General features: G+C 43.8%; 1 long non-coding RNA gene across 1 annotated transcript; it reads right to left on the bottom strand.

Moving 5' to 3' along the window:
• Positions 1-2,692: 2,692 nt before the first annotated feature.
• LOC149864160 (uncharacterized) lies at positions 2,693-20,492 on the bottom strand. Its single transcript, XR_016442724.1, has 3 exons — positions 20,418-20,492; positions 4,312-4,514; positions 2,693-3,010 (listed from the first exon to the last, which is right to left on the bottom strand). It is a non-coding gene; the product is annotated as an uncharacterized LOC149864160 (long non-coding RNA).
• Positions 20,493-24,633: the final 4,141 nt, after the last annotated feature.

Genomic DNA, 24,633 nt, shown 5'->3' with positions numbered 1-24,633 from the left:
AAATAGGAAATTACTTTTCAGGATGATTCAACTTCTTTTGCCTATAAAATAGCTGAATGCCGGTGAGCTTCTTTTCTCCCCCCAAGTCATGCAGCCAGTTTCTTCATACAACAATGGAATGTCTCTTGCCTTCTGAATCTGCATTTTCCACAGTTCCCTGTTTTACAAAACTTGTGACGTGTTTTTTTTTTTATTTGAAGGCATTCTGTAGTGTTCAGCCAAGTGTCATCCTTCAAATTTTCATGTATTCTAGACCTTGTGTGTGTGTTGTGGGCAAACTGGTTTTGCATGTTCTGTATCTATATTTGTATATTGAGTTCTGTGCTGGTGGAACTACTTTAAGGCTTCTGAAACTGTGGGCTCTAATTTTCCTCAATCCCCTAGCTACCTGCACAGTAGAACATCGCTGAATTCCAGTTAAGAGATATAGCTGACCTTATTGCTACTTACAGGATAAATCTTTACCAGCAAACATAAAACAGCAGTCCCTTTCTTTGAGAAGGAGTCAGCCACACAGCATTAGATTACTCCATTGCTTAAAAGACAAAAAAAAACCTCCCCAAAACTTTTATCTTGTGTGGCCACATTGATTTTACCAAATAACATCAGGTGTGAATCCTTCCATCTTAAACCTATCTGATTAGGGATAAACTAATCAACTCCATCTCTATTTAACAATATTTCCTTACATTTCTCATATAATGTAGGGCACTAATAAGACACTCCCTTCTTGAAAAATGTTTGTATTGTATATCCTTCTGCAGAATAAGAGGTTTTTAGTTTTTTGAAGTAGGCAGGAGAAATCCTTACTGATTTACAAGGGTATATGTTGTAGCCACGTTGGTGTAAGGACATAGGCAGACAAGGTTATTCTGGTAAATCTGATATCTTTTATTACTCAAATACTTGGAAAAATTCTTTTTTTGCAAGCTTTTGGGTATAAATACCCTTTGTCAGTCTGAAGAAGCATCTACAGTTGGTGTGTGCTCTTCCTGGATCAAATGAAAGATTAGTTACATAAACTTTACTAGCAACACTAGTAAGAAAAGCAGAAATACTTGTATGCATGAGGCTGTATCTATAACACTTCTGTAGCACTCTTAAGACTGAAGCTGAAAAGCAAGCCTTCCCCCATTACCCTCTCTCCATGCTCCAAACCTGGACCTGAGTCAGTAAGGACTCTTTAGGAATCCATCTAGAGTAATGAAGCAGTGTGAGACAGATGGGGGTGCCAAAAGAGCAGCACCTGCATTGCTGCTATTGCCAACATACTGGCAGCAGCATAGTAACTGTAGCTGCCCCATACACTGCTGCTATCCAGGGCACTAAAGCACCCAGTTATGCTTCAGCCTTTCCCATGTTTCTCAGGTATGACAGAGATATTAAGAACGTCTGCAATGTCCTACCAGCCTTAATTTTAGGTTTGGAGGTAGCAGAATGGGACCAAGTAGGTGGAACTTAATTTATAAGAGATTCAGGGATACCACTGAGTCAGTATAAACATGCCCTGAGTTATGCTAACCATTGGATCATTCACATGGTTTCCAGGGAGTAAGATGATGCAATTTGTAGGCAGAACTTCACGAACTACATGCATCCATGTATCACATGCATATATTAAAATATATAGGTATATATATAATTTGCTCAAAATAATACAAATAGTGGTGAAATATGTTGGGATTTTTTAAAATGGTCAGGTAGCTGTTTTCCATTATATCAAGCCTGTTAGAAATGTAAATGTATATTTGAGAAATTAAGTTTAATCTAAAACAAATGGATTGAGATTGGGCACAAACTTCATAACTAAAAATTGCAAAAGTTACAGAAGTACTTGACATTTTTCTGTCATTATATGAAAATAGAAATGCATTCAATGGTCAGAATTGTTTACACTAATAATGAATACAGTATGTCTGTGTTACTTTTTCAGTGCATCCTGGGATATAAGTGATGTTCCACATAATAGCCTAGATATTATTTAGATAACTGCCGTATCACCAGAAGAATATAAACCTATTTGGTTATTTGTTCTTTAAGGCTTTTTCTCCCCTCTCTCCCAGTTGTTTTGTCATTTGTGAAGCTGTTTTTCTTTTCATCCATAAAAAAGCACGCTAATCAATTGTGTTAAAATAGAAGAGAAAAAAGTTAAAGTTGGTGACAAAGAATTTGTATCCAGTATATTTTCATTCTTTTCCAGGGACTGATATGTTACTGTAATTGTCCTCTGCTGGAGCTTTTTTATTGTTCAATACAGATATTCAGTGTGAAAGAATAAACAACTAAACATAGTTAAAATACTTGTTTATGATTTGGAATTTAAATGTCTTTAAGGGGATCAGTTCTGTTCCCTCTGTATTCCACAGTAAAACTACTAATGTTTTAGCCTGGATGATAGCAGCTACAGAAGTTTGTTAAATCTGAAAGAGTTTGGGTGGTATGAAGACCTGAGTGGAGCTCTTTTCCAGACAAATGTTTCCATTTTGTTCCTGATTAATTATAGTTGACATGTAACTGCAACGTGCAAAACTGCAAGATGCAAGTGCCCCAAAATATATATTTCTTGTACTGAATACTGCAAATGTGGTGAAAACTGTATAAGGAAAACTAAGTAGTCTAATGGATTATGTGTTGGATCACCCCAAAACCTTACAAGAAAAAATCTTTTAATAGTCACATTAATTTGTTTAGTATCATGCTGTATGGTATAGCACTTCTTATGAATTCCATATTGATATTCCAGTTTTATATACACCATTTAGATTTCAACTTGTATATAAGAAAACAAATCATAAAGTAATGTTGAGAGAATCTGCCTTGAAAAAATTGAGAACCCTACTTTCTTTAGTTATTATGACATTTGCAACATCTTTATTGCATTGTCTGACCTTGAAAACATTGGGTTAGACACCAAGATTACCCTTGTACCATACTTAGAAGAAGAGATGTTATTCACCAAAGGGCGACTCTCATCATGTTCAAAGATGGCATCCTCATTTCTCATCACGGCCTGAAAATAGAAATTTCCAGTGTATGAGTATTTTTAGTTTAGTCCATCTTTCTACCTTTTTATTTGGGAGATGGAAGGATGGGGATGAATTTGTAAAATCCATAAATAAACTCTTGTCTGACCACAAACAGATATTGGGGGGGGCAAGAAACCCACCTCTAAATTAGTTAAATACCATACTAAGTTAGGCGTGAAATGTGTTGTACATTATAGAATTCAAAAAAAGTATTTACTGTGGGTAAAATAAAAAAAAAGCAAAGCAAATGTGGTCGAGTCTTTGTCAAATACATACTATTTTGCCTTGTATATTTCAGCACTGTAAGATGAAAAGAAATCAGGAACATAATAAGCAGAGACTGTGTGAACTCATGTAAACACAGCATGAGTCAGGCGATACATCTGATAGTAACAGACAACTGTTTACAGGGAAAAAAACCCAATATCATGCAATGCAAACAAACAAACAAAACCCCTCCAAACGCCTCTGTCTAATATATCAAATCCTTGACCAAATGTATGTTGGCAGTATGCAGTCAGAGAAGTTTCTCAATAAGAAGTGACATCTGGGCAGAGGATAAATTCAGAATGTCAACAGACATAGTAAAGGTCATCAGGCTGGTATAAATCTGGATGACAACTTCTGTAATTCAGATGAACACTCATGGGGGGAAAAATCAGTAAAATTTTAGAAGAAAGAATTGAAAGGCACATCCTTAAACCACAATAATGATTTTTTCCCCCCATACGGATACAAAATAGTATCTGCAAAATGATGTTTGCTTTTCCTATCTGCTCTATCAGATTGGTAACCACTGGTAATGTATGATTGTATTCTGTGCAAGGCAAAGACCATAGGGCACATTCTACTGAATGTACCCACAAACAAAAGAAAGCATACATACCAGGATTCACTGAAATGTGAGGAGCACAGGAATTTCAGTATATATTTAATAGCTGTACTCATTTTTATGGAAACCACTGGAACATTAATAGTTCTGAACACTGTGTTTCATTTGGGGGTTGGCCTGAAAGAAGAAGGGGTAAAATCCAAGCCACATCACATAGCATGCTACCCTTTAGCAGTGGTTGATACCTATATTTAACAGATCTTAAAATATTAACTGTATTCAATATGTGTATCTTTCTCAAAGAGAAGGGGATATTCATGGATCAGAATATTGCAAGGGCACAGTGTGATTTGGTGCTCTTGATTTCATTCTTCACAGAATTTATCCTTTTGTCATCTCATGGAAGAAAAAACACAACTTACCATCAACATGTATAGCTAGAATGATACTTACTGGAGAACATGACTAATGTGGGTTTTGTTGGTAAGAGAGGTACCAGTCCTTATTTATCTGTTTACACAGCTGAAGGAATGACTTAGCTGTGAAATATTCCAAAGTGATATTGTGATAACTGTTGCTATTGAAGAGGAAAAGGTCAAAAGACTTTCAAGTCCATTTGTTTCACACTGTCCATTTCCGTCATTACTGTACTTCACCTGAGAAAGAAGGGAATAAAATAAGGAAAATATCCTAACGGAAGCTTTTTCTTAAAAATCTATTTGAATATTTCACATCCATTTATCCATATATCCTCTGAGATCATTCTTCTCAATGTTTACAGCTTTGGGAATAGGGATAATTCTCAGGATGTCACCTATATGGAGTCCACATATTCCCTATGCTTCAATGAAGGTAAGGCTTGTTGTTCCTCTTCTGTCTTTACCAACACAATTCTCCCTTTAAACAATGAAAGAGAATGCTGCATATCACTCTCAAGATTTTTTACTTCTACCAAGTTAAATGGCCTGAAAAATTTCTGATTGCCTGCAACTGACAAACTCCTTTTACTCCAGAGATTTTCCCCCAACCATCAACCACAGTGTCTTCTGTCATTTCCTCGAGTGTTTTCATCAAAAACCCGTGGCTAGAGAAAGTTCAGCCAAACAAAACAAAGCAAACTAAAATCAACACACTTAGTATGTATACCCTTGCCCTGGTCCAGAGCCCCTAATGCCTGCCTTTGAATCTGTAAGGAAAGAGACAGAGGCAAGGGTTAACAAGATAAGCAGTACTGTTGGAAAAGTAATAGCATTTTCTTCAGCTGTGGCTCTCACACAGCAGAATTATAGGAACTATAATTGATGTTTCATTTATATTGGTTTTATTTTACTTATCTTGAATTATTGAATTCCCAGATCTAGAAATTACTTTGGTGTTACTGCTAGAAATAGAACAAGAGTTCAGCTACAGCAAAATCAATTACAGATTAATTAACATCTAGAACCTTTACAGAAATACTGTACTCATATACAGTGTGTTTGCACTTTAGAATGCGGAGATAATAAGTGGCTGTGAGAGTCTGGTCATTTTTATATTATAGTTACAAAAGTCATTGTAATTAGAGACCAGTATCTGATTTATGTCTCCCTCTGCTGGCTTGCAGCCTACTAATAGCAATAAGGAAAATGCTTCTATAGTTCAAGTGACATAAGACTGCTTTTTCTGTTAAAGTGTCCATGGTTTACCTTTATTAATAGGTACCATATTTCATGGTGTATAGGTCAACACAGTGTATAGGTCAACCTCAGGTTTCTGGTGCAAAAAGTTAGGATTAGGAAAGGCACAGCGTGTAAGTTGGGGCCAGGCTCCATACTCAGCTGGTGCGGCCCCATCTTCTGCAAGCAGCACTGTCTCAGCTGCACTAGCTGAGTGCCAAGCCTGGCCCTGTTCCTGGCCCTGTTCCCTGCAAGCAGCACTGCTGAACCAAGCCTAGCCCCATCCTCTGTGAGCCAGTGCTGGAGATAGCTGCCTTCCCTGCCTCATGCCAGTGTGTTGTGGTGAGGTGCTCAGCCTGCCCAGCCTGCCTCTATCATGCCACTCAGAGGGGCTGGGGATAGCCTCAGCTCTTGGCTAGCACAGCTCAGGCAGTGTCACTCACAGGGACCAGGGCTGGCTCATCCTGGGCCACACCAGCAAGTGCCAAGCCTGACTCTGGCCCTGGCCCCTCTGAACAGTGCAAAAGAGGTGGGCTGGTCAGGTTGCGCTCCTTGCCACTGCATGCACGCAGAGGGTGGGGAAGGCACTCAGGAGCCAGGATCAGCGGGGAGAGGAGGGATCCAGGCACACGTGTGTCCCGCACGCACATGTTCCCCCTTACTGGACCTGGAGCAGAGGCGAATGCAGCAGCAGCAGCAGAGGCGAACACAGCAGCAGTGGGGGCAGCAGTAGCTGATCCCCCTAAGGTAAGTGGGGCAGAGCGACCAACGCAGCTGAGCCAGATCCAGAGGGGAAGCCCCCTGGATCCCTCTTAGCTGAAACGGTAGGGAGCCGTGAGAAAAGAGCGTGCAAACAGGTGTGTTCTGTAAGAGTGCACTGGCATTTGCGTCGGTGTTCGTGCCGGCATTCATGCTAGCAGGTGAGCAGGAAGGGCCAAGAGGCAGACTCCCGCTAGCGTGGGGCAAAGGCACCACACTTAGCCAGAAACAGGCAGCAACTCCTACAATGGTGTCAACACGGAGTGCTGCACAGCCTTCCCAGGGCTTGTCTGAGGCCTCCACCGAGACAGAACCCACAGGGGGGTTGGCATCCCCCAACCCCCTGGCCTGCGGGAGTTGCCCAGCAAGGCCTGGGGGGCAGGGACTGGGGACCCCCACACCTGTCCTGCAGGCGCCCACCTTAGGGCCCTGGTGAGGGAGCTCCAGGAGAAGCTTAACAGGTTGAGGGGAATCAGGGAGGCAGGGGAAGAAATTGACAGCTATTTTCTTTCCCTGCAGGGTTGTACAGCCAAGGAAGATGCACCTCAAGAAGTGCCCTCCACTGCTAAGTGGCAGACAGTCACCTCCCAAACCAGGGCTGCTCATAACACAGCAGTACCAGTTTCTCCAGTCTGGCTGGAGAACAGGTACGAGGCCCTGGCAACCCTGGAGGAGAAAGAAGGAGAGGAGGAAACCAGGGAGGAGGCAACTCCACGCTTTCCACATCCCGTGCAGGCCAAAGGAGATAAGCTGGCCAGGAGGAGAAAGCGTCGCATGATCACCATAGCCGACTCCTTCCTGAGAGGTACAGAGGGCTCCATCTGTCGCCAGGACCCCTCGGCACGCGAAGTCTACTGCCTACCTGGAGCAAAGATTCAGGATGTGAAAGGGATGATCCAAACCATGATCCAGCCCACCAATTACTACCCCATGGTCCTAGTCCATGTGGGTACTAATGATGCAGTCAGGAGAAGCCCTGATCGCCTGATGGAGGACTACCATGCACTGGGGTGTGTGCTAAAGGAGATAGGTACACAGGTGGTTTTCTCTTCTATCCTACCAGTGAGTAGATGTGGAAGACGCCATGAAACATGCATCACGGAGACCAACTGGCGGCTTCAGGAATGGTGTCTCGAGGCAGGCTTTGGCTTCCTCAACCATGACTGGCACATCACAACAAGAGACATGCTTGGAAGGGATGGGCTCCACCTTTCCTCTAAAGGTAAGCGTGTGTTTTCTTCTAGGTTGGTGGACCTCCTCCGGCAGGCTTTAAACTAGGCTCATCAGGGGAAAAGGAAGATGAGGGTGGAGGAATCATCGGACTGCCTGACCAAGCAACACCCACAAGTACAGCCCAGCCTAGACCAGCGAGTGAAAAGTATACACAGGTAAGCAACAGGGGCCAGGGTAATGCTGTGATTAGGGGGTCAGTACACACATTCACAGGAGGCCTCAAATGCTTCTACACAAACGCTCATAGTATGGGAAACAAGCAGGAGGAACTCACCCTCCTGCTAGCTGACACCAAGCTGGACATAGTGGGGATCACAGAAACATGGTGCGACTCAATGCATGACTGGGTGGTGAATATCAAGGGCTATAGACTGTACAGAAGGGACAGGATAGGAAGGAAAGGTGAGGGTGTGGCACTCTACATTAAGGAGGAATACCCATCCTCATCAATTAACAAAGAATTGGAGGAAGGGCGCTCTGAAGTGCTTTGGGTTAGAATACATGACAGTCGAGAGGAAAGAGACTTAACAGTGGGGGTCTACTACAGACCTCCCAACCAAGGGGAAGAGCTAGACCAGGAATTATTAAGTCAGCTCACGGAGGTAGTGAAGTCAAAGGATGTGGTTGTCATGGGGGACCTGAACTTCCCGGACATCTGCTGGGAAGAACAGTCAGCCAGAACTGACCACTCACGTAGGTTCTTAGCCAGAATGCAGGACCTCCATCTAACCCAGGAGGTGCACAGCCCCACCAGGGGAGACACCTTGTTGGACCCGGTGCTGGCCACGGGTGATGACCTGGTGAGGGGGCTGCAGGTGCTTGACCACCTGGGCGACAGTGATCATTGCCTGCTGGAATTCACCATCCAGCACAAGGTGACAAAGGCCTGCAGCAAGGCAGCAGCACTAGATTTCAGGAGGGCAAACTTCAATGAGCTAAGGAGAATAGTCAGGGAAGCACTGAGGTCCCAGAGGGGAGGGGAGCCAGATGTCCAAGGAGAGTGGTCACTCCTTAAGGAGATGATCCTCCAAGCCCAAAGAGAGGTAATCCCAACATGGATCAAAGGGAACAGGAGGGCACACAAGCCCCCATGGCTCACCAAAAGCATTCGGGAATGTCTCCTAGCTAAAAGGGAGGTGTATACCCAATGGAAGGGAGGGGACATCACCAGGGATGACTATACTGCAGTTGCTTGGGGATGTAGGGGGACAGTCAGGACGGCCAAGTCAGAGATGGAACTGGGACTAGCTTCCCAGATTAAGGACAAGAAGAAGTCCTTCTTTAAATACACAGGGGTTAAAAAGAAGGTTCTGGGTAATGTGGGGCCCCTGCAGGACACGTTAGGAAATTTGGTCGTCACACCAGACGACAAAGCCAACATGTTTAACAATTTCTTTGCCTCCATTTTCCTAAGCAGGGACCGGAATAGTCACCCCCCTGCTGGGCCCCCCTCAGGCCCCAGGGGAGGCACACCTAGGCCAAGGGTTAGTGAGGAACTAGTTAGGGAACTTCTGGAGGGACTGGATATTCCAGTCAGCTGGTCGAGATGATCTCCACCCTAGAGTACTAAAGGAATTGGCTGAGGTCATTGCAGTACCCCTGGCATGACTTTACGAGCACTCGTGGTGCTCTGGTGAGGTACTGGAGGACTGGAAGAGAGCCAACGTGGTTCCCATCTTCAAAAAGGGGAAGAAGGAGGACCTAGGAAACTATAGACCAGTAGTTGTACCTCGATCCCAGGCAAGCTGTTTGAGAAAATTATTCTGGCACATATCCACAAGGGGCCAGCAGGGGAGGTCATGCTTAGGGGCAAGCAAAATGGGTTCATCAACGGCAGGTCCTGTCAGACCAACCTGGTGGTCTTCTATGATCAGATCACCAAATCATTAGATGCAGGGGTAGCAGTGGACATAGTCTTCCTGGACTTTTGGAATGCCTTCGACACTGTCTCTCACCCTGTTCTCATTAAGAAACCCACACAGTTAATTGGGTCACCAACTGGCTGGAGGGCCGCACCCAGAGAGTGGTGGTGGATGGGTCATTTTTGACCTGCAGAGATGTGGGCAGTGGGGTTCCGCAGGGCTCGGTCCTTGGGCCTGCACTGTTCAACATCTTCATCAGTGGCTTGGATGAGGGGGTAAAAAGCACCTTGTTCAAATTTGCTGATGACACTAAGATGTAGGGGGATGTGGGCAAGCTAGAAGGGAGGAATAGGCTCCAATCAGACCTAGACAGTCTACAGTGGTGGGCGGATGAGAATAGGATGGGATTCAACATGGACAAGTGGAAAGTGATGCACCTGGGAAGGAACAACCGGCACCATACCTACAGGCTGGGGAACTCTCTTCTTGTCAGTACGGAGGCGGGAAAGGATCTTGGAGTCATCATTGACTCCAGGATGGATGAACATGGGCCAGCAGTGCGGGGAAGCGGTCAGGAAGGCCAACCGCACCTTGTCATGCATCCACAGATGCATCTCGAGCAGGTCCAAGGAGGTGATACTCACCCTCTATGTGGCACTGGTCAGGCTGCAGCTGAAGTACTGCATCCAGTTCTGGGTGCCGCACTTCAAGAGGGATGTGAACAACATGGAGAGGGTCCAGAGGAAGGCCACTCACATGATCGGGGACAACAGGGCAGGCCCTATGAGGAGAGGCTATGGGACCTGAACCTGTTCAGCCTCCACAAGAGAAGGCTAAGCGGGGATCTAGTGGCCATTTACAAACTAGTTAGGGGGATCAGCAGGCATTGAGGAAGTCCCTGTTCCCCTGAGCGCTGCCAGGAGTGACCAGGAATAATGGTCACAAGCTGGCAGACGGTAGATTTAGGCTAGATATCAGGAGGCACTACTTCACTGTCAGAGAGGCTAGTGTCTGGAACCAACTTCCAAGAGAAGTGGTGCAGGCTCCTACCCTGGGGGTGTTTAAGTGGAGGTTAGATGTATACCTTGCTAGGGTCGTTTGACCCCAGTAATCTTTCCTGCCACGGCAGGAGGTTGGACTAGATGATCTACTCAGGTCCCTTCCGACCCTGGAAACTATGAAACTATGACACACCCACACCCTGACCAACCAAGCTGTGCATTCCCACTGCCTCCCTGAGTGCAGCTATGGATTCCTGCCAGCCTCAGCCCCATGTTCTGTGCTGTAGCTCCTCCACACCTGCTACTTCCCTGCCTGATGCCTCAAGGACTGCAGCAGGGAGACAAGGGGCTGCTAGACACCAGGGAAGCTGAGTACCCCAGTGGCTGCAGCAGTGGCAGTAGCCCTGCCTGGCCCTAGTCCGTGGGATTGCTCCTCCTGCAATTAGTGCAGTTAATGTGACTGCACCTCATGCATTTGCTAAACTAGCAGTTTGTTGGCAGTGATTTTTTTTTAAGTGGCACACTGTACAAGTTGAGTTTGATTTTTAAGACACCAAAATTGGGCTTCAAAACCTGTCTTATACATGAAATATGGTATCCCTGCTGTTTTAAAAAATGGGACAAGAACAGGGGGGAGGTGAAAAAAATGGTGACAAAAATCATAAAGTTTGTGGTTTTGAATTTGAACTTTTGGTTTTGGGTTTGTCTGTACTTCAATTTTTACTTGTCAAAAGGAATAGCTTTCTTGGCCTAGTTTCAGTCTCATTATATTGTATACTGTTTGACTGGATTTTTCTCCTGCTCAGTTTTTATTGAACTGTACCAGAGCAGTGAGGCAGAAGGTAAATTACTGATTAAACAAGCCATCTTCCTTTTAGATCCATTTTACATGATCTGTTGATTCAATTATCTTTGAAAGATTCCCATTCAATAGGATGTGTATATTTCTTAATATTTATAATGTACAGTAATAATGTATGCAAATTCCTTTGTAGCTTCATACAAAAAATAAAGTTGTATGAACAGTAATGAAACAATTGAGAAGGAAGCTTCAAACATTTTTATAGTATAATGTATATATATGTCCAATGCTCGTCATAACTTCCTCTTTATTACAGTGATTGTCTTATGTTGCCATGCACCAAGGTATAGGCAGTATGATTAGTATTTAGTGTGAACCAATAGCTGGAGGTCCAACCTCCATCAAGGAGGTCCAAGGGGAAAACAGACCAAAAATAAATTCACCCATTTTCCCCACCCAAAACTTAATTTAACCAAATGTATCATTCAAATAAAGGAACAAAAAACAAACAAAGACACAAAACCACAGGTTGTTGTTCTTGTTACTGTGCACAAGAAAATAAATTCCCCGAGTCTGGCAGATTCCATATTTTCTACATATTCATTGGAGTGAGACTATCCTTTGTCTAGACAAACTTACAAATCTTCTGGTGTTCTCTTAAGATTTCTGGTCCTGCTTGCTGCAAGTTGTATTTATTCTTGAATGACTTAGCACTTGTAACACTGAAGGTTTTATGCTTGGGCACATGCCAAACCTTCATCTTCTCCACAAAGTCCCCCCATGGCACCTCATAACTCATGTGACTTTGGATTTGCTTCCCACCACCAAGGTGCAACAAAAGCTCATATATTTTGCAGAAAAAGCCACATCTCCCACATTTCTGTCTCCTATATAGTATGTCTCTTGCCAAACATTCCTTCCAGGACTTGCAAAAGGAGATACAGAACTTTTGCTGGATCTTGTATACCATCCTCCACTGAAGCAAAAGTGCTATTCCCATGCAAAGCAGTAATGACAAGGTCAATGCCTTGATTATCCTCATCTTCTCTTCCAGAGACAGTTTTAATGAACTCTAGAGTACCAGTAACTGTCTCACTCTACTGCTCAACTTCTCCCACAGGGTTTGTCTCTTCAGACCTGGGTCAAAATCAGTTCTCAGCACCTGTCCCTCTTCCTTGACATTCTTGACCCCAGTGTACTTAAATCTTCCACATCCCCAAAGACCATGCACATACTCTTCATTTCATTTCACTTAGCTTCTGCCACCTTTCTATATTTACCTGTGTGAATCAATACCCTTTCCAGGGTGAGGATATCATCCATACAAGCATATGGTTATATGCCATACACTTGTCTTAGTTTCTATCTCCCCTGGGTATAGGTACTCCACTTATTACCCAGTCACTCCACCTGACTGTTGACAAGTACTTGACTCTTTGGGTGCTTGTAGATATGCAGGGACACTGCTCTGACACACTGTAATTACAGTGCGTCAGAGCAGACTCAATCAAGTCTGCTGGGGAGTGCTAATTAGCACAATCCAGCAGCCTGTGTCTCATGCATTCAGTGTCCCCATGTTTCAAAATGGCAGTGGGGGTGCTTTAAAGCTGAAACAAGCTTTAAAGTGCACCTGCTGCCATTCTGAAGCATGGGACACTGAATACATGAAATGCTGTGGGCACTTCCATTAGAGCGGATTTCAGAGTTGCTCTAATTAAAGCGCCCTCCTCCCACCCCTAGAACACTTGTAAAGACACCCTTTATATCTGAACACATTTGAATCTATCTTACGCATGTGGGGTTAAGGGAGCCCATTCTTTCCAGAGTGGCAGCATAAACTTACAAGACACATGATCATATATGCCAGTGGTCACCAGCCTGGGGATTTCAATCTATAGGTAGATCCTGGAGCCTCTTTTGATAGATCCTGGGCTGGGGGAACAGGTGGGCATGTGTGCATGCGCACACCCATTGCTCCCAACTCCAGCAGGTCAATCTATAGGGGAGGGAAGGGGTTGAGGCCCCTGTGGTGAGCAGATGACTGTGTGGCCCAGCCAGGAGCAGGGGAAGGTAAGTGGGGCCTCAGACCAGCTGGCTGGTGGGAGGATTGGAGCCCAGGGGAGTTCCTCCAGGGGTGTGAGGAGCTCCATCCCCATCTTTGTGGGGGCAGAGGTGGGAGAGGCTGCTGGCGCTGTGCCTTGAGTCCCACTGCAGCTGGCCACATGTGTCTGTGGCTCAGCTGAGCAGTGAGGACTCCCGTGGAGGTGGCCCTGGCCCAGTCTGGTCTGAGAACATTTGGTTGTCTGGGGGCACATGGGATGGGTTTAAGGGGCACATGGGAGGCCCTGAGGGCCTGTGTGCTGCCTATCTATGCTCAGGGTGCAGCAGATAGTCCACATCAGCTGCCTCTTCCCGAGCATAGGTGGGGAGAGCCAGGGGCTCCTGAGGCCTTCGCCAGGCTGTGCCGAGCAGCAGCCACCCCCCGCCCCACAAGGCCCTGGACCACAGAGATCTGGGATGACCTTTAGTTCTGAAAAGTGATCTTCACCATAAAAAGGTTGGAGACCATTGATATATATCTTTTCTAAGTTCAAGTTCAGTGTAGCCACATTCAGTTTTTGCTCTCTGCAAAAGCAAAACCTCATCTCCAAGATGTACCATGGTTTTGTGTATTTGTCTTCCTGGCAGCCCACAAACCTGATCTAGTGCCACCATCTTCCTGATCACCCCCTTCAACTGCTTCACTGTCACTTTGCAAAAAGCTTTACTATAAGCTTTGCAAAATGCTTATAGTCAAAGCTGAGCACAGTGATGGGTCCTCAATTAATCAAAGCCCTCTATCACTGTTATTGAAAACCTGAGTAATCATCTCCCTTCCCATGACCACTGCCAAATGTCTTCCCCTTTTCATTTCCCCACACACTTCCATTATGTATGGACCTTGAGCTCCCAAAAAATTTATAGAGTTATTTTGGTAGCTCATGTTATCCCAGATTTCTGCCATTCCTAGCACCTACCTTACTACCTGCACAGTCCATTCTTCTTCTATGTTGTTACTATCCTCCTGGCTTATTTTGTTTTGCAGTGGGTGCATCTACATGTTCATTAATGCACAGTAGTCACTAACCATTTACATATAGTTCTTGCTTAATGGATTACTAACTAAATGCATGGTAACTAGTGTTCCTGTGCAGTAGCACCAGAGCATAAGTTTACTGATGCTTACTGTGCAGTAGCATATTAACACAGTTTTTGTCTGGCATGCTACTGCACAGTTATTAGGCTACTGCACATTAAGTATCTTGTGTAGATGCACCCAGTATCTCCAAAACTGATGGTATCACTTCCATGTTTGCTACCTTTGGCAAATACAAATCTTGATAGAATCTCTCTACCACACCCAAAATGTTACCCATCCCTGTAACATGCTCTCCCTTCTTGTTCTTCAAAGACCCACTCCTTCTCCTCCCACCTGTCATGTTTTCTCAAAACAGATGGACCACTCTTAACTTTCCTCTGTCCACTGTGCCTTTGCTTGAAGCATTTTTTTTCTCCCTCTTACCTTAAAACAGTCCTTTAGCTTCTCTTGCCTCTTGTGTTTCCTTCTGTACCTGGATCCTGAGTCTAACTTGCCTATACCAACTTTATAGCTTCCTCCACAACCAATTCACCCCCCTCTTGTCCTCTCTTCCACAGTCTTCCCCTTTTCCATTTTTCCTCCTCTGAATATTTCATCTTGTCACTATTTTGGACCCTTGGCCTGAACATTCCCATTGTAGGACCTCTACAGAGGAAGGTTAGCACTCCTCCTGTCCTATCTCTGATTCTCTACTTTTCCCCATTTGTCAACTTCTTCTCTGCCCTTCCTTTGTTTGCCTGTCATCTATTTTCCTTTTTTACACTGTCAAATGCATCCCCTCCTTCCTTTTCTTCCATGTCCATCCCATCTCCATCCCCGCTGTTGGGGATATGACCCCTCTAGTTCCTTTTCTTCCATTTACCCCCCTTCCTCCAATAAGCTCCCCAGCCAGAGGAGCTCCTCAAAAATCTCTTCCTGACTGGTGTGAGTTCACCTCCACCACCTTCACCTCTTTTTTTCTTCTGCATCTGCTCCTCCTCTTTTCCCTCCTGCCTCTTCTCTTCCCATTTTTCCTGTTATTTGCTCTCCTCTTCCCTCTCCTCTTGTGTGTCCTCAGCATCAGCTATTCTCTTTCTTAAAATGTTTTCAAAATATTTGAAACAAGATTGGAACATATGGTTCCTCTCCCCACATAGGCCACATACCCTTGGTGACAGTTTTTCACCACATTACTGTTCTCTCTACACAAGGAGTACAAAGTCTGTGTTCAAGTTTAAGTGAGAAACTCATGTTCCCCACACTTATGACTTGGGCTGTCTCTGTTAAATCATCTCCTTTAGGGGACCCTATTCTGGGAGGGCAGGGGGAGTAGGCAAGGGTGGAGCAGCTTCACACCCACATCGCCTGTGGGGTCCATCCACAGTAACATGGGCATGACAAGCCTCTGTTCAAATAATCTGCATCTTGTGCCTTCTCTTTGTAACCCACATTTCACAGTAGTGCTCCAGCCATGTTCCTACATCCTCCTATGTAATAAAGTGTGCCAACACTTTTATCATCACCATCTGGGAGTCTTCACTGCTTCATACCATTTTCTAATTAGAAAGTAAAAAAAAAAAATCGAAATACATAATGTAATGGATTCTCCAATAATTAAAAAAAAATATATGAAAAACTGAAAAGATTGAAAACAGAGGATAGGGTCCACTTAAAGTTCTCATTATGTCTCCCAAAAATCATCATAGAAACTATGATTTCTAAAGCTAGCTAATACCCCAGTCTAAGCCCATAGACATCTCCAAAGCTATTGAGGAACTTCATCATGAAGCATTTCTGAAGAATCACCTGGCTAAATTCTAGGCCTGACATCAAAAGACTTCCTGGTTCATCACAAAAAGCAGGGAAGGTCCGTATCCGCACCAAACTGCTGTCCTCTAATCCCCATCCCTGTCCTCACTGCTCCTATCTCTTCACTAGTTACAAGTGCAGGTTGAGACTATGTCACCTCCTCCATCATCCTCTCCTCTGCAGTCCCTGGAAGCCACTGACTCACCACTCTTCTCTACCACAAGGTCCCTGATCCCCTCTTTGCCCCTCCTCCCCTCAAATGAATATGATTGTACAGGCAGCTGCCACAGGGAACAGGGAACTTTATACAGGTGGGAGGATACAATCAGCAGCTGGAAGCTCTAGGCCAGTCAGGAGCCAGCAATAAGCTTTTTCCAGTGAGACCTGTTACCCTGCTGCTCCAGCTTGATTCATGTGTTGAGCTGGTACTCAATCCCTAGGTCTGTGAGGTCAGGACTGGGTCCTGACATGTCCCATTAATAATGCCTTTGAAATAGATTTTTTTTCTGGTGCACTGAACAAGCAATCATGTAACATTTGTTTGCTTCTGTTCCTCTATGGGGGACCTAGAGCCAAGAGCAAGGTCCTTACTGCAGGGTGTCAGTACAAGTTCTTTCCTATTTGCACCTATAGTTCCATTTACAATATAGTTTTTAATTGTAACATTTTTCTTAATTCATGCTGTTGCAGCAACTAATGGAGGTGTATTATGTTTCTGTAGCCACAACCTAGAAAAAGTAGAAATACAAATACCTAAATTATATTGCTAATATTTTACCATATTCTTTACTGCATGTCATTTCTCATGGCTGGCCACAAAGAATGTTCTCTTTCCTGTCTGACTACTGTATTCTTGCTCTTTACCTATTTTAGTTGATAGTATTGTCCTGTTTTTCAATAATATGAATGCTGTTCCCATGGTGATGAATTGTGTTATCACTATTCATTGTTTGTGAGAACACTGGATCAGGGAAGATATGTAATTTGGTTAAAAAGGATGGCTACTGTTAATATAGGGATACTCTGATAATGAGCATGTTTTCAAAAGAAACTGCAAATACAGCGCATTCTAATGAGATTTTAATAAAATATATTGTTTTATTTAAAACTGCCATAATATGGCAACTTGGTATAAAGATCAATAATCTTCCTTAATTCAGAATTATGTTAGGCTGAGATCTTCACTATTACTTAAATATTTTATAAGAGAGGGAAATCCTATTGCATTATATATTTTTTTTACTTTTTAAATTAGAAAATGCTACAAGGCAGTAGAGATCTCTTCCCCTCTCCCCTTCCTCCCTCCCCCCTCCTGGCATCAGCAAGAATTCAAAAGCGGCTGTCTAGAAAGTCTCAACTGTGATCTACTGTAATGGTGAATTCTGATCTTCCAGATACAGAGGAGTGAATTACTGTTTTTCACAATATAAAACTGTCAGTTCTCAAATTCATTAATTTGCCTATTTCTTCACCTCCTAATTAGCACATACACCACTAGAAACAACGCTCATTTATTGATTCTTCCTAATTACTAGTGTAGTCATAGGATGACAAGCTGATTTTTCTTTTCCCTTAAAGCTGTTTCTAATCAAAGATTGACTCCACACCAACATGAAAGAAGTCCAGATAACCTCAGCAATGTTGAATATTAAGGTCTGTAGCAGCTGGGAGCCAGAGGTAGTGGGCTTTCCACTTTCAGTCTCCATCTCAGTGTCTTGGGTCTCTCCCTTTTTACTTGCCTGCCATGCTTTGATAACACTTTAAGAGGGAAAAAAAGAGTTAGGGGGAGCTACCTGCATCTCAGGGTCTCACTGGTCTGGCCTTTTAGTACACAGAATGTCTCTGTTCAAGTAGTGTCCTATTAGTTATTTGTGGCCTCCAACCTCCCCTCTAGCAATGGCATGCCTCCCAGGTGTCAATAATAATCAGTTCAGCAGCTGCTCAGCCCCATACTTCTTCTGCCCTGTCAGACATATAAGCTTATGATCAGCCTCTGCCCCTTCCAGGTCTAGGGGCCCTTGGCCCTTGCCATCACCCTTCTTGGGATGTGAGCCTATTCTCTGCCTGATCCTGGCTCTGCCTCACTCCAGCAATGGGCCTCTAGCTTGGTCTTGGTCTCTTCCCCAGTTTTCCTCACACTTGGTGCCCAGCTCTGGCTCTCCCCTTTTGGGGTGTACTGCTGCTTGGGCCCTGTCTTTGACAGACTCAAACTTGGTAATGCCCCTGGGTATTATTGGGACCTCCTATTCCCCTTTTCAGTCCAAGCCCCAGTCTGCTAATGCAAATCATAACAGAAAACTTCAGACTTCCATTTATAATCAAAATCAAGCACTCTGGCTGCATAAGAAAGTTCAGCACCTGGGTAACTCACAGGTCCCTATTAGTATTTTACCTGTTGCAAGATCTCCAGCAGTCTCACAGCCTAGATGTACCATTGAGCCACCTCCCTGGCAGCAAAGAAGCTAGGTTTCCTGAGGTGGTTTCCCAGCCAGAGTCATCAGAGAAGAGTCCTTTCCTGGCAGCCTGCAAAGATAGCCTGCTGCCTGGTCTCAAGCCTGGGCTTATGTGGATGTCACCAAGCTGGGGGAGTAGTAGATGCACTGGAAGGTAGGCCTAGAATTCAGAGTGACCTAGACAAAGTGGAGAATTGGGCCAAAAGAAGTCTCATGCGGTTTAACAAGGACAAGTGCAAAGTCCTGCACTTAGGACAGAACAATCCCATGCACCGGTACAGGCTGGAAGCTGACTGGCTAGGCAGCAGCTTTGCAGGAAAGGACTTAAGGGTTACAGTGGACAATAAGCTGAATATGAGCCAACAGTGTACCCTTGTTGCCAAAAAGGCTAATTGTATACTGGGCTGCATTAGTGGGTGTGTTGCTATTAGGTCAAGGGAAGGGATTCTTTCTCTCTATTCCGCACTGGTAAGGCCACATCTGGAGTACTGTGTTCAGTTTTGGGCCCTCCACTACAGAAAGGATGGGAACAAACTGGAGAGAGTCCAGCAGAGGGCAACAAAAAAGATGAGGGGGCTGACACACATGATTTATGAGGAGAGGCTGGGGGAACTGGGTTAATTTAGTCTAGAGAAGAAAAGATTAAAGGGAGATTTAATAGCAGCCTTCAACTACCTGGGGAGGGGGAAGGGGTTCAAAAGAGGATGGAGCTAAACTATTCTCAGTGGTGGCAGATGACAGAACAAGCAGCAACCGTCTCAAGTTGCAGCAAGGGAAAGTTAGGTTAGAGATTAGGAAGACTTTTCTCACTAGGAGAGTAGTAAAACTCTGGAACAGGTTAACCCAGAGAGGTGGTTGAATCTCCGTCCTTGGAAGTTTTCAAGACCTGGCTAGACAAAGCTTTGACTAGGATAATCTAGGGGGTTGGACTACATGACCTCCTGAGGTCCCTTCCATCCCTAACTTTCTGATTTCTATTATTTCTATGTAGGGCCCAGGTCCTACCCTTTCTCCTCTTGTGGTCTCCCAATCATCACAGGTGTCTTTTTTAGGCTAAATAGCTAGCCTTCAGCCCTGCTCCCAGCTGTGGGTGATATAAGCTAACTGCCATCCTTCCCAGTATTACTGTGTCGCAGTAGGCAGATCGCAGTCCTTCACCCTTCTCTGCCCTATTGGACTATTGCAATGCCACTACCTCAGCAATAAGCACCTCTCCTGCCTAGGATCCAGGCAGCCTATCCTTCTGCTACTCTTTAGCGAGAAGCCTAGATCACCTTAACTCTTCCTCACTGCCAGCTCATTTTCCATACCAACAGGGAGTCCCTGGCTTCCTGTTATATGGTCCATGATGGATTTGACCAACCTGCTAAGAAGGGAGAAGATGAGCACATGGTGACCAACTATATTATTATGCCTAAAATATATTACTACAGTCCCATGTTAATGGTCTTTAATATCGTAAGATATTTGCAGTTTTAATCAAGATTTTTTTTTCAAGGAATTTCAAAATCTAGCTGCAAATGTATGGAGTCAAAAGTGAATTCATAAAGCAAACTAAGTATATAAGGAGTTCTAGTGAGTTCTCTACTGCTTCAAGTTTTTTGATAGTATATTATGTTGTATTTCTGGTCATAAGGAAGGGTTATTTTTTACACCTTAATATTGCATAGACGAAAGCTTAAATTGTAGTTCCTTCTGTTCATTTTTCTTTGTTGAAAAGAGTGAAACATTCTGGTCTTTCAGAATCCAAATTCTCATAATAAAGCAGATGGAGAAGGCAGCATGCAAGACCCACTTCTGTTTGATTCCCTAAAATACCATATATATTTTTGAAATACTTTGATTCCCTGGTGCAGCCAATGCTTACCTTTAATTATATGAACAGTGGCCTTGGGTAGTTACTCCAGTATTTAAAGCCAGTTGCATGTTGGATCAGAGGCTACCTGCTATAACAAAGAAAACTATTATAAAAGTGAAATCTTTGAGCTGTATTATTCATGTTACTTTCTTCCATGATAAAATGCAACCTAAATTGCTACAGTTAATGTAAGTCATAATACGCCAGGGTTGTTGCTTTGTAAATTTACAGTACAAAACTTCCAATCCAAGAATTTCAGCTCAAAACAAATGATGCTATCAGATCTCTTTTTCCCTCCTCTAAGAATGCCATTGTTCATTTCATTTGTAACCCTATTATTCTGCTTTCAGAGGTAAATTGTCAGTGAGTTCAATCACTTGTGTCATGTAATATCCCGATGTAGTCTAATGGAGAAAATTGAAACACAGATCGAGAAGAAGAAAAAAAAACTTACTGTGGATAATTACTATTACAACTTGGCTATTCAGCAAGATATCACAGCTGTCAAATTAAATATTTTGCAAATTTGGGGTATTTTTAATTGAACTTTATCCAAACACCATCCTGAGAAGTGTTGGATAAAAATCTAAAATCTGTTGCTATAGTACTCACTGTTATATGACAATCTCTAAAAAAACACGCATTGGGCCCTCTTAATAAGAACTGTAGATAAACGCTTGTTTTGATACAGTAACTTACCTCATCTCCCAGTTCCTGTTCTTGAACCATAGATCCAATATGTGGTCTGATGGTGTTGTGATCATTTGTTTAGCTCATAGTTATCAGTGATTAATAGATGGCCAACAGGTTGCACATATTAAAATAACGTTATTTCATTCCAAAGTAGTTTTACATAAGATACATTTATCATATACAACAATGATATTATATATTAGTGGGACTTCCCTTTCTTCCAGAGAATAGTCATTTGTATCCAGCTGAGAAGAAAATGATATTACTGAATTACATTTTACAGTGTCCCACTTTGTTGTTTATGGCAATTATTACTGTTTATTGCTATTAGCAGTCATCTTACTTCTGTTTTTAATTGGCATTTTTTTCAGATAAATGTTGATTTTTTATTATAAAATGACTCCATTTTTATTCCTCGCCAAACTATAAAGCATCAGTCTATGACTATTCTGACAATTCAATCCAAAGGTGTGCTTTGCATTTTTGTAGAGCCATATTAAAACTTGTTTCACACCAGTTGGCTTGGTACTTGTAATTGCATAGCCTCCACTCAGGCTGGCTTCCTAGGTATTTATCCAAGGGGCTGAGTGATGATGATGATGATGATTTATATCCCACCCTTGGCATGGAGGCACATACGGTTTGTAACCATTAAACTGTACCCCGTGCACTTTAAACAGTGTGTGGCTCTGCTAATTTGCAGTGCCGAGGAAAAAAATTGCTACTGGGATTTTCCAGTAGGAAAAAAAAAACCCAAAGAAAAAATGGTGCAAAGCATGCCAAAATGGTGCATGCTGGGACAAACATGAAGACAGGAACAGGCAGCCCAGAGCTGTCTGCTTCCCCTCTGTGCACATTGTGGAGTCCCTGCACCAAGGCACCCTGGCTGGCCAAGATACAGTGTGCTTTGAGATGGGGAAGCAGGCAGCCCTGGGCTGGCTGCTCCTTTGTCTTGATGTGCCCAGGGCTGGATTGACACACAGACATACTAGGCACATGCCTAGGGCCCTAAGTGAAGAAGGGGCTCAGTTGTGCTTATTTTACATATTATAATTATAGTGTGAACAAAGTAATATAAATATACAGTACTAAGTAGGAGCCCACGAGTTTGTTTTCCTAGGGCTCACTAAACGGTTAATCTGGCCCTGGGCATGCCTCAGAGCAGGGGCTTCACTGCGGAGCCCCCATACTGAGGCATATGGAGCTCCTGCACTGAGGCACCCTGTGCCCCAGCCAGCTGTGCAGTAGTTGGCTGGGGCACAGGGTGCCTCAGTGTGGGGGCTCTGTAGAGCATGAAGAGGGGAGTAGGCAACCCTCGACTGCCTGCTCCTCAGTCTCCATGTGCCATTCTCTGGCTGGTGGAGCAGAGGGTGCCTCAACCTGGTAGGGCTCCCTGCTGGCTACCCCTCACCCTGAAGCACGCTGTGTCCCAATCTGCCCCCCTGCAGCACATGGAGCAGCAGGACAATGGATCCTGCTGCAAAGAACACAGGGAGGGGCATGCACTGTGGCACAAAGTAGCAGTACAAAGTTGTGCCACTACTATTTGTGCTGCTGCAATGGCATGCTCCTGCTCGTGTGGATGTGGCACTTAGAGATAGCACTGAGCTCCACCCAAGCTGCACTTTAGTTACCAATATTCAATTTAAAGCTAGCTCAGGAGGCTTCAGTCAGAGCGTTGGATGATAATTTAGACATATTCTGAAAGGCAGGGAGATCTATCTTCAGCTGATGTAAATGGATGCAGCTCCTTTCAATTTCAAGTTGTCTAATACTAGCAAAGGATCTAGTCTACTTTTTTGTCTCATTCCGATGCAGTGCTTGGATGTTTCTCTGGAGTGGGGATTTAGTCAATTTGAGTTAGTTCCTTTGGCTTGGATTAGAAGCAAACCATTATTATTACCCCACTTACCTGGAAGATTTTCAAACTGCACATATGTTAGCAAATATATCAGTATGTATTTGGTTTCTTTTTATAGCATACACATTTAGTATTCTTTAGCAGGATTTTGAAGTCAAAAGCAGTTAGTAAAGCTGGCTGATTTAATTAAATTAAAATATTTTAAAGCACTGCTAAAGTTTCATTGCAACTTGTTCACCTGCCAGCTCACTAGGTCAGAGCTATCCAACTGATGGCCATCAGGAGACATGCTGCCCATGGTGAGATATTGTGTGATATTTGCTCTCACCCAACCACTGCTCCCCCCATCATTCTGGGCTCCAGATTCTCCCTCTCCCATCTAGCTGCCATTTTCTGCCTCCCCCCTCCTCGAGGGGAGTGTCAGGAGGAACTTGAAGGTGAGCCTGCAGTGCGTAGTACAGTTGTGGGGGACGGATGCAGGCATGCAGCACAGAAGCGGTGGGGTTGGAGGGGCCTTTGTGGTACAGCTGTGGGGCACCCACACGGGTGTGGATGTAGTGGAGAGGGTTATACATGTACGGTTTGGTGGTGGGGGCCTTGTGGGTGTGCAGTTAGGGGATATCCATGGGATGTGAAACCTAGTGCAGGCCCTGGTTCACTCCAGTGTGGTCTGTGGGGCATGTGGCCCCCACTGGTACAGACCCCCAGGAGCTTTTTTGTTGGAGAATCCTGGACTAGCTCATAACTCTAGGATTTCTGGTCTTGGAGCTAAGGTCTCCTCTGACTTCCAGGACCTTAGGACCATTGTCTTTCAGGGATTTGCATCCAGACTACTTTAGCCCTTTCCCAGAAAACTTCAAAATGTTGGGGGTTGTTCCTAACTCAGAGGTATAGAAATGTGGCCTAGGAGAAAGCCAGGATTGAGAGCTTTTTTTTGGACAGGGTACTGGCTGGAAAGCCAAGCTTCAAAACTGCATGGAAAGAAAGTATCTCCTGTATTTTATTACTGTATTTAGGGAAACAGGAATTGGTGTGCAGCATTTCAAATTAACAGGATTGCATGAAAGGAATACGTGATCTGTAGAAAAGATTTCTCTTCCCAACAGAAATAACAGGTCAAAGCTTCAGCTGTTGAAAACCACATAGACCTAAGAGTAACAATATATTCTCTAGTACAGGATGATATTTGACAATTAAAGTGTAATTATAATTACTTACTATAAGTGAAGTATTTTTGTGATACATTATTGCTGTTTTTGTGTGTTCATTTAAAAAAAAAAAGCTGATACCCATTACTACCACAGTAGTATCTGAGCCCCATCTTTATGTGTTCTTCCAACATCCCCCTGAGTTTTGTAGAAGAATAATTTTCATAAGGTCATGCAGGAAGTTTGTTACAGGATAAGGAATTGAAATCTGGTTCCTAAGTCCCAAGTTAATACTCTGACTACTGGACCATACCAGGCTTTATTTGCTCTCAATGTTTGCTAATTCCCAGAATGCAATAACTTGTAATGGGTATCCCAGTCACTACTCAGAGTAAAGAAAAGCTTTGGTGTGCCTTTAATGAGACCAAAATGCAATAAAGAAAATATTGTAAGTGGGTGTGGGGTTTCAGCTTTCATCAGGAAGGATAGCCTTGGCAGTTTGCCACAATAAAATTAAATGATT

This window comes from Crocodylus siamensis, chromosome 5, assembly GCF_052110815.1.
Source record: "Crocodylus siamensis isolate JL-2025a chromosome 5, ASM5211081v1, whole genome shotgun sequence".
Classification (NCBI taxonomy): Eukaryota; Metazoa; Chordata; order Crocodylia; family Crocodylidae; genus Crocodylus; species Crocodylus siamensis.
Note: the sequence above shows the minus strand (reverse complement) of the source record. Positions and strands in the feature narration are given on the sequence as shown.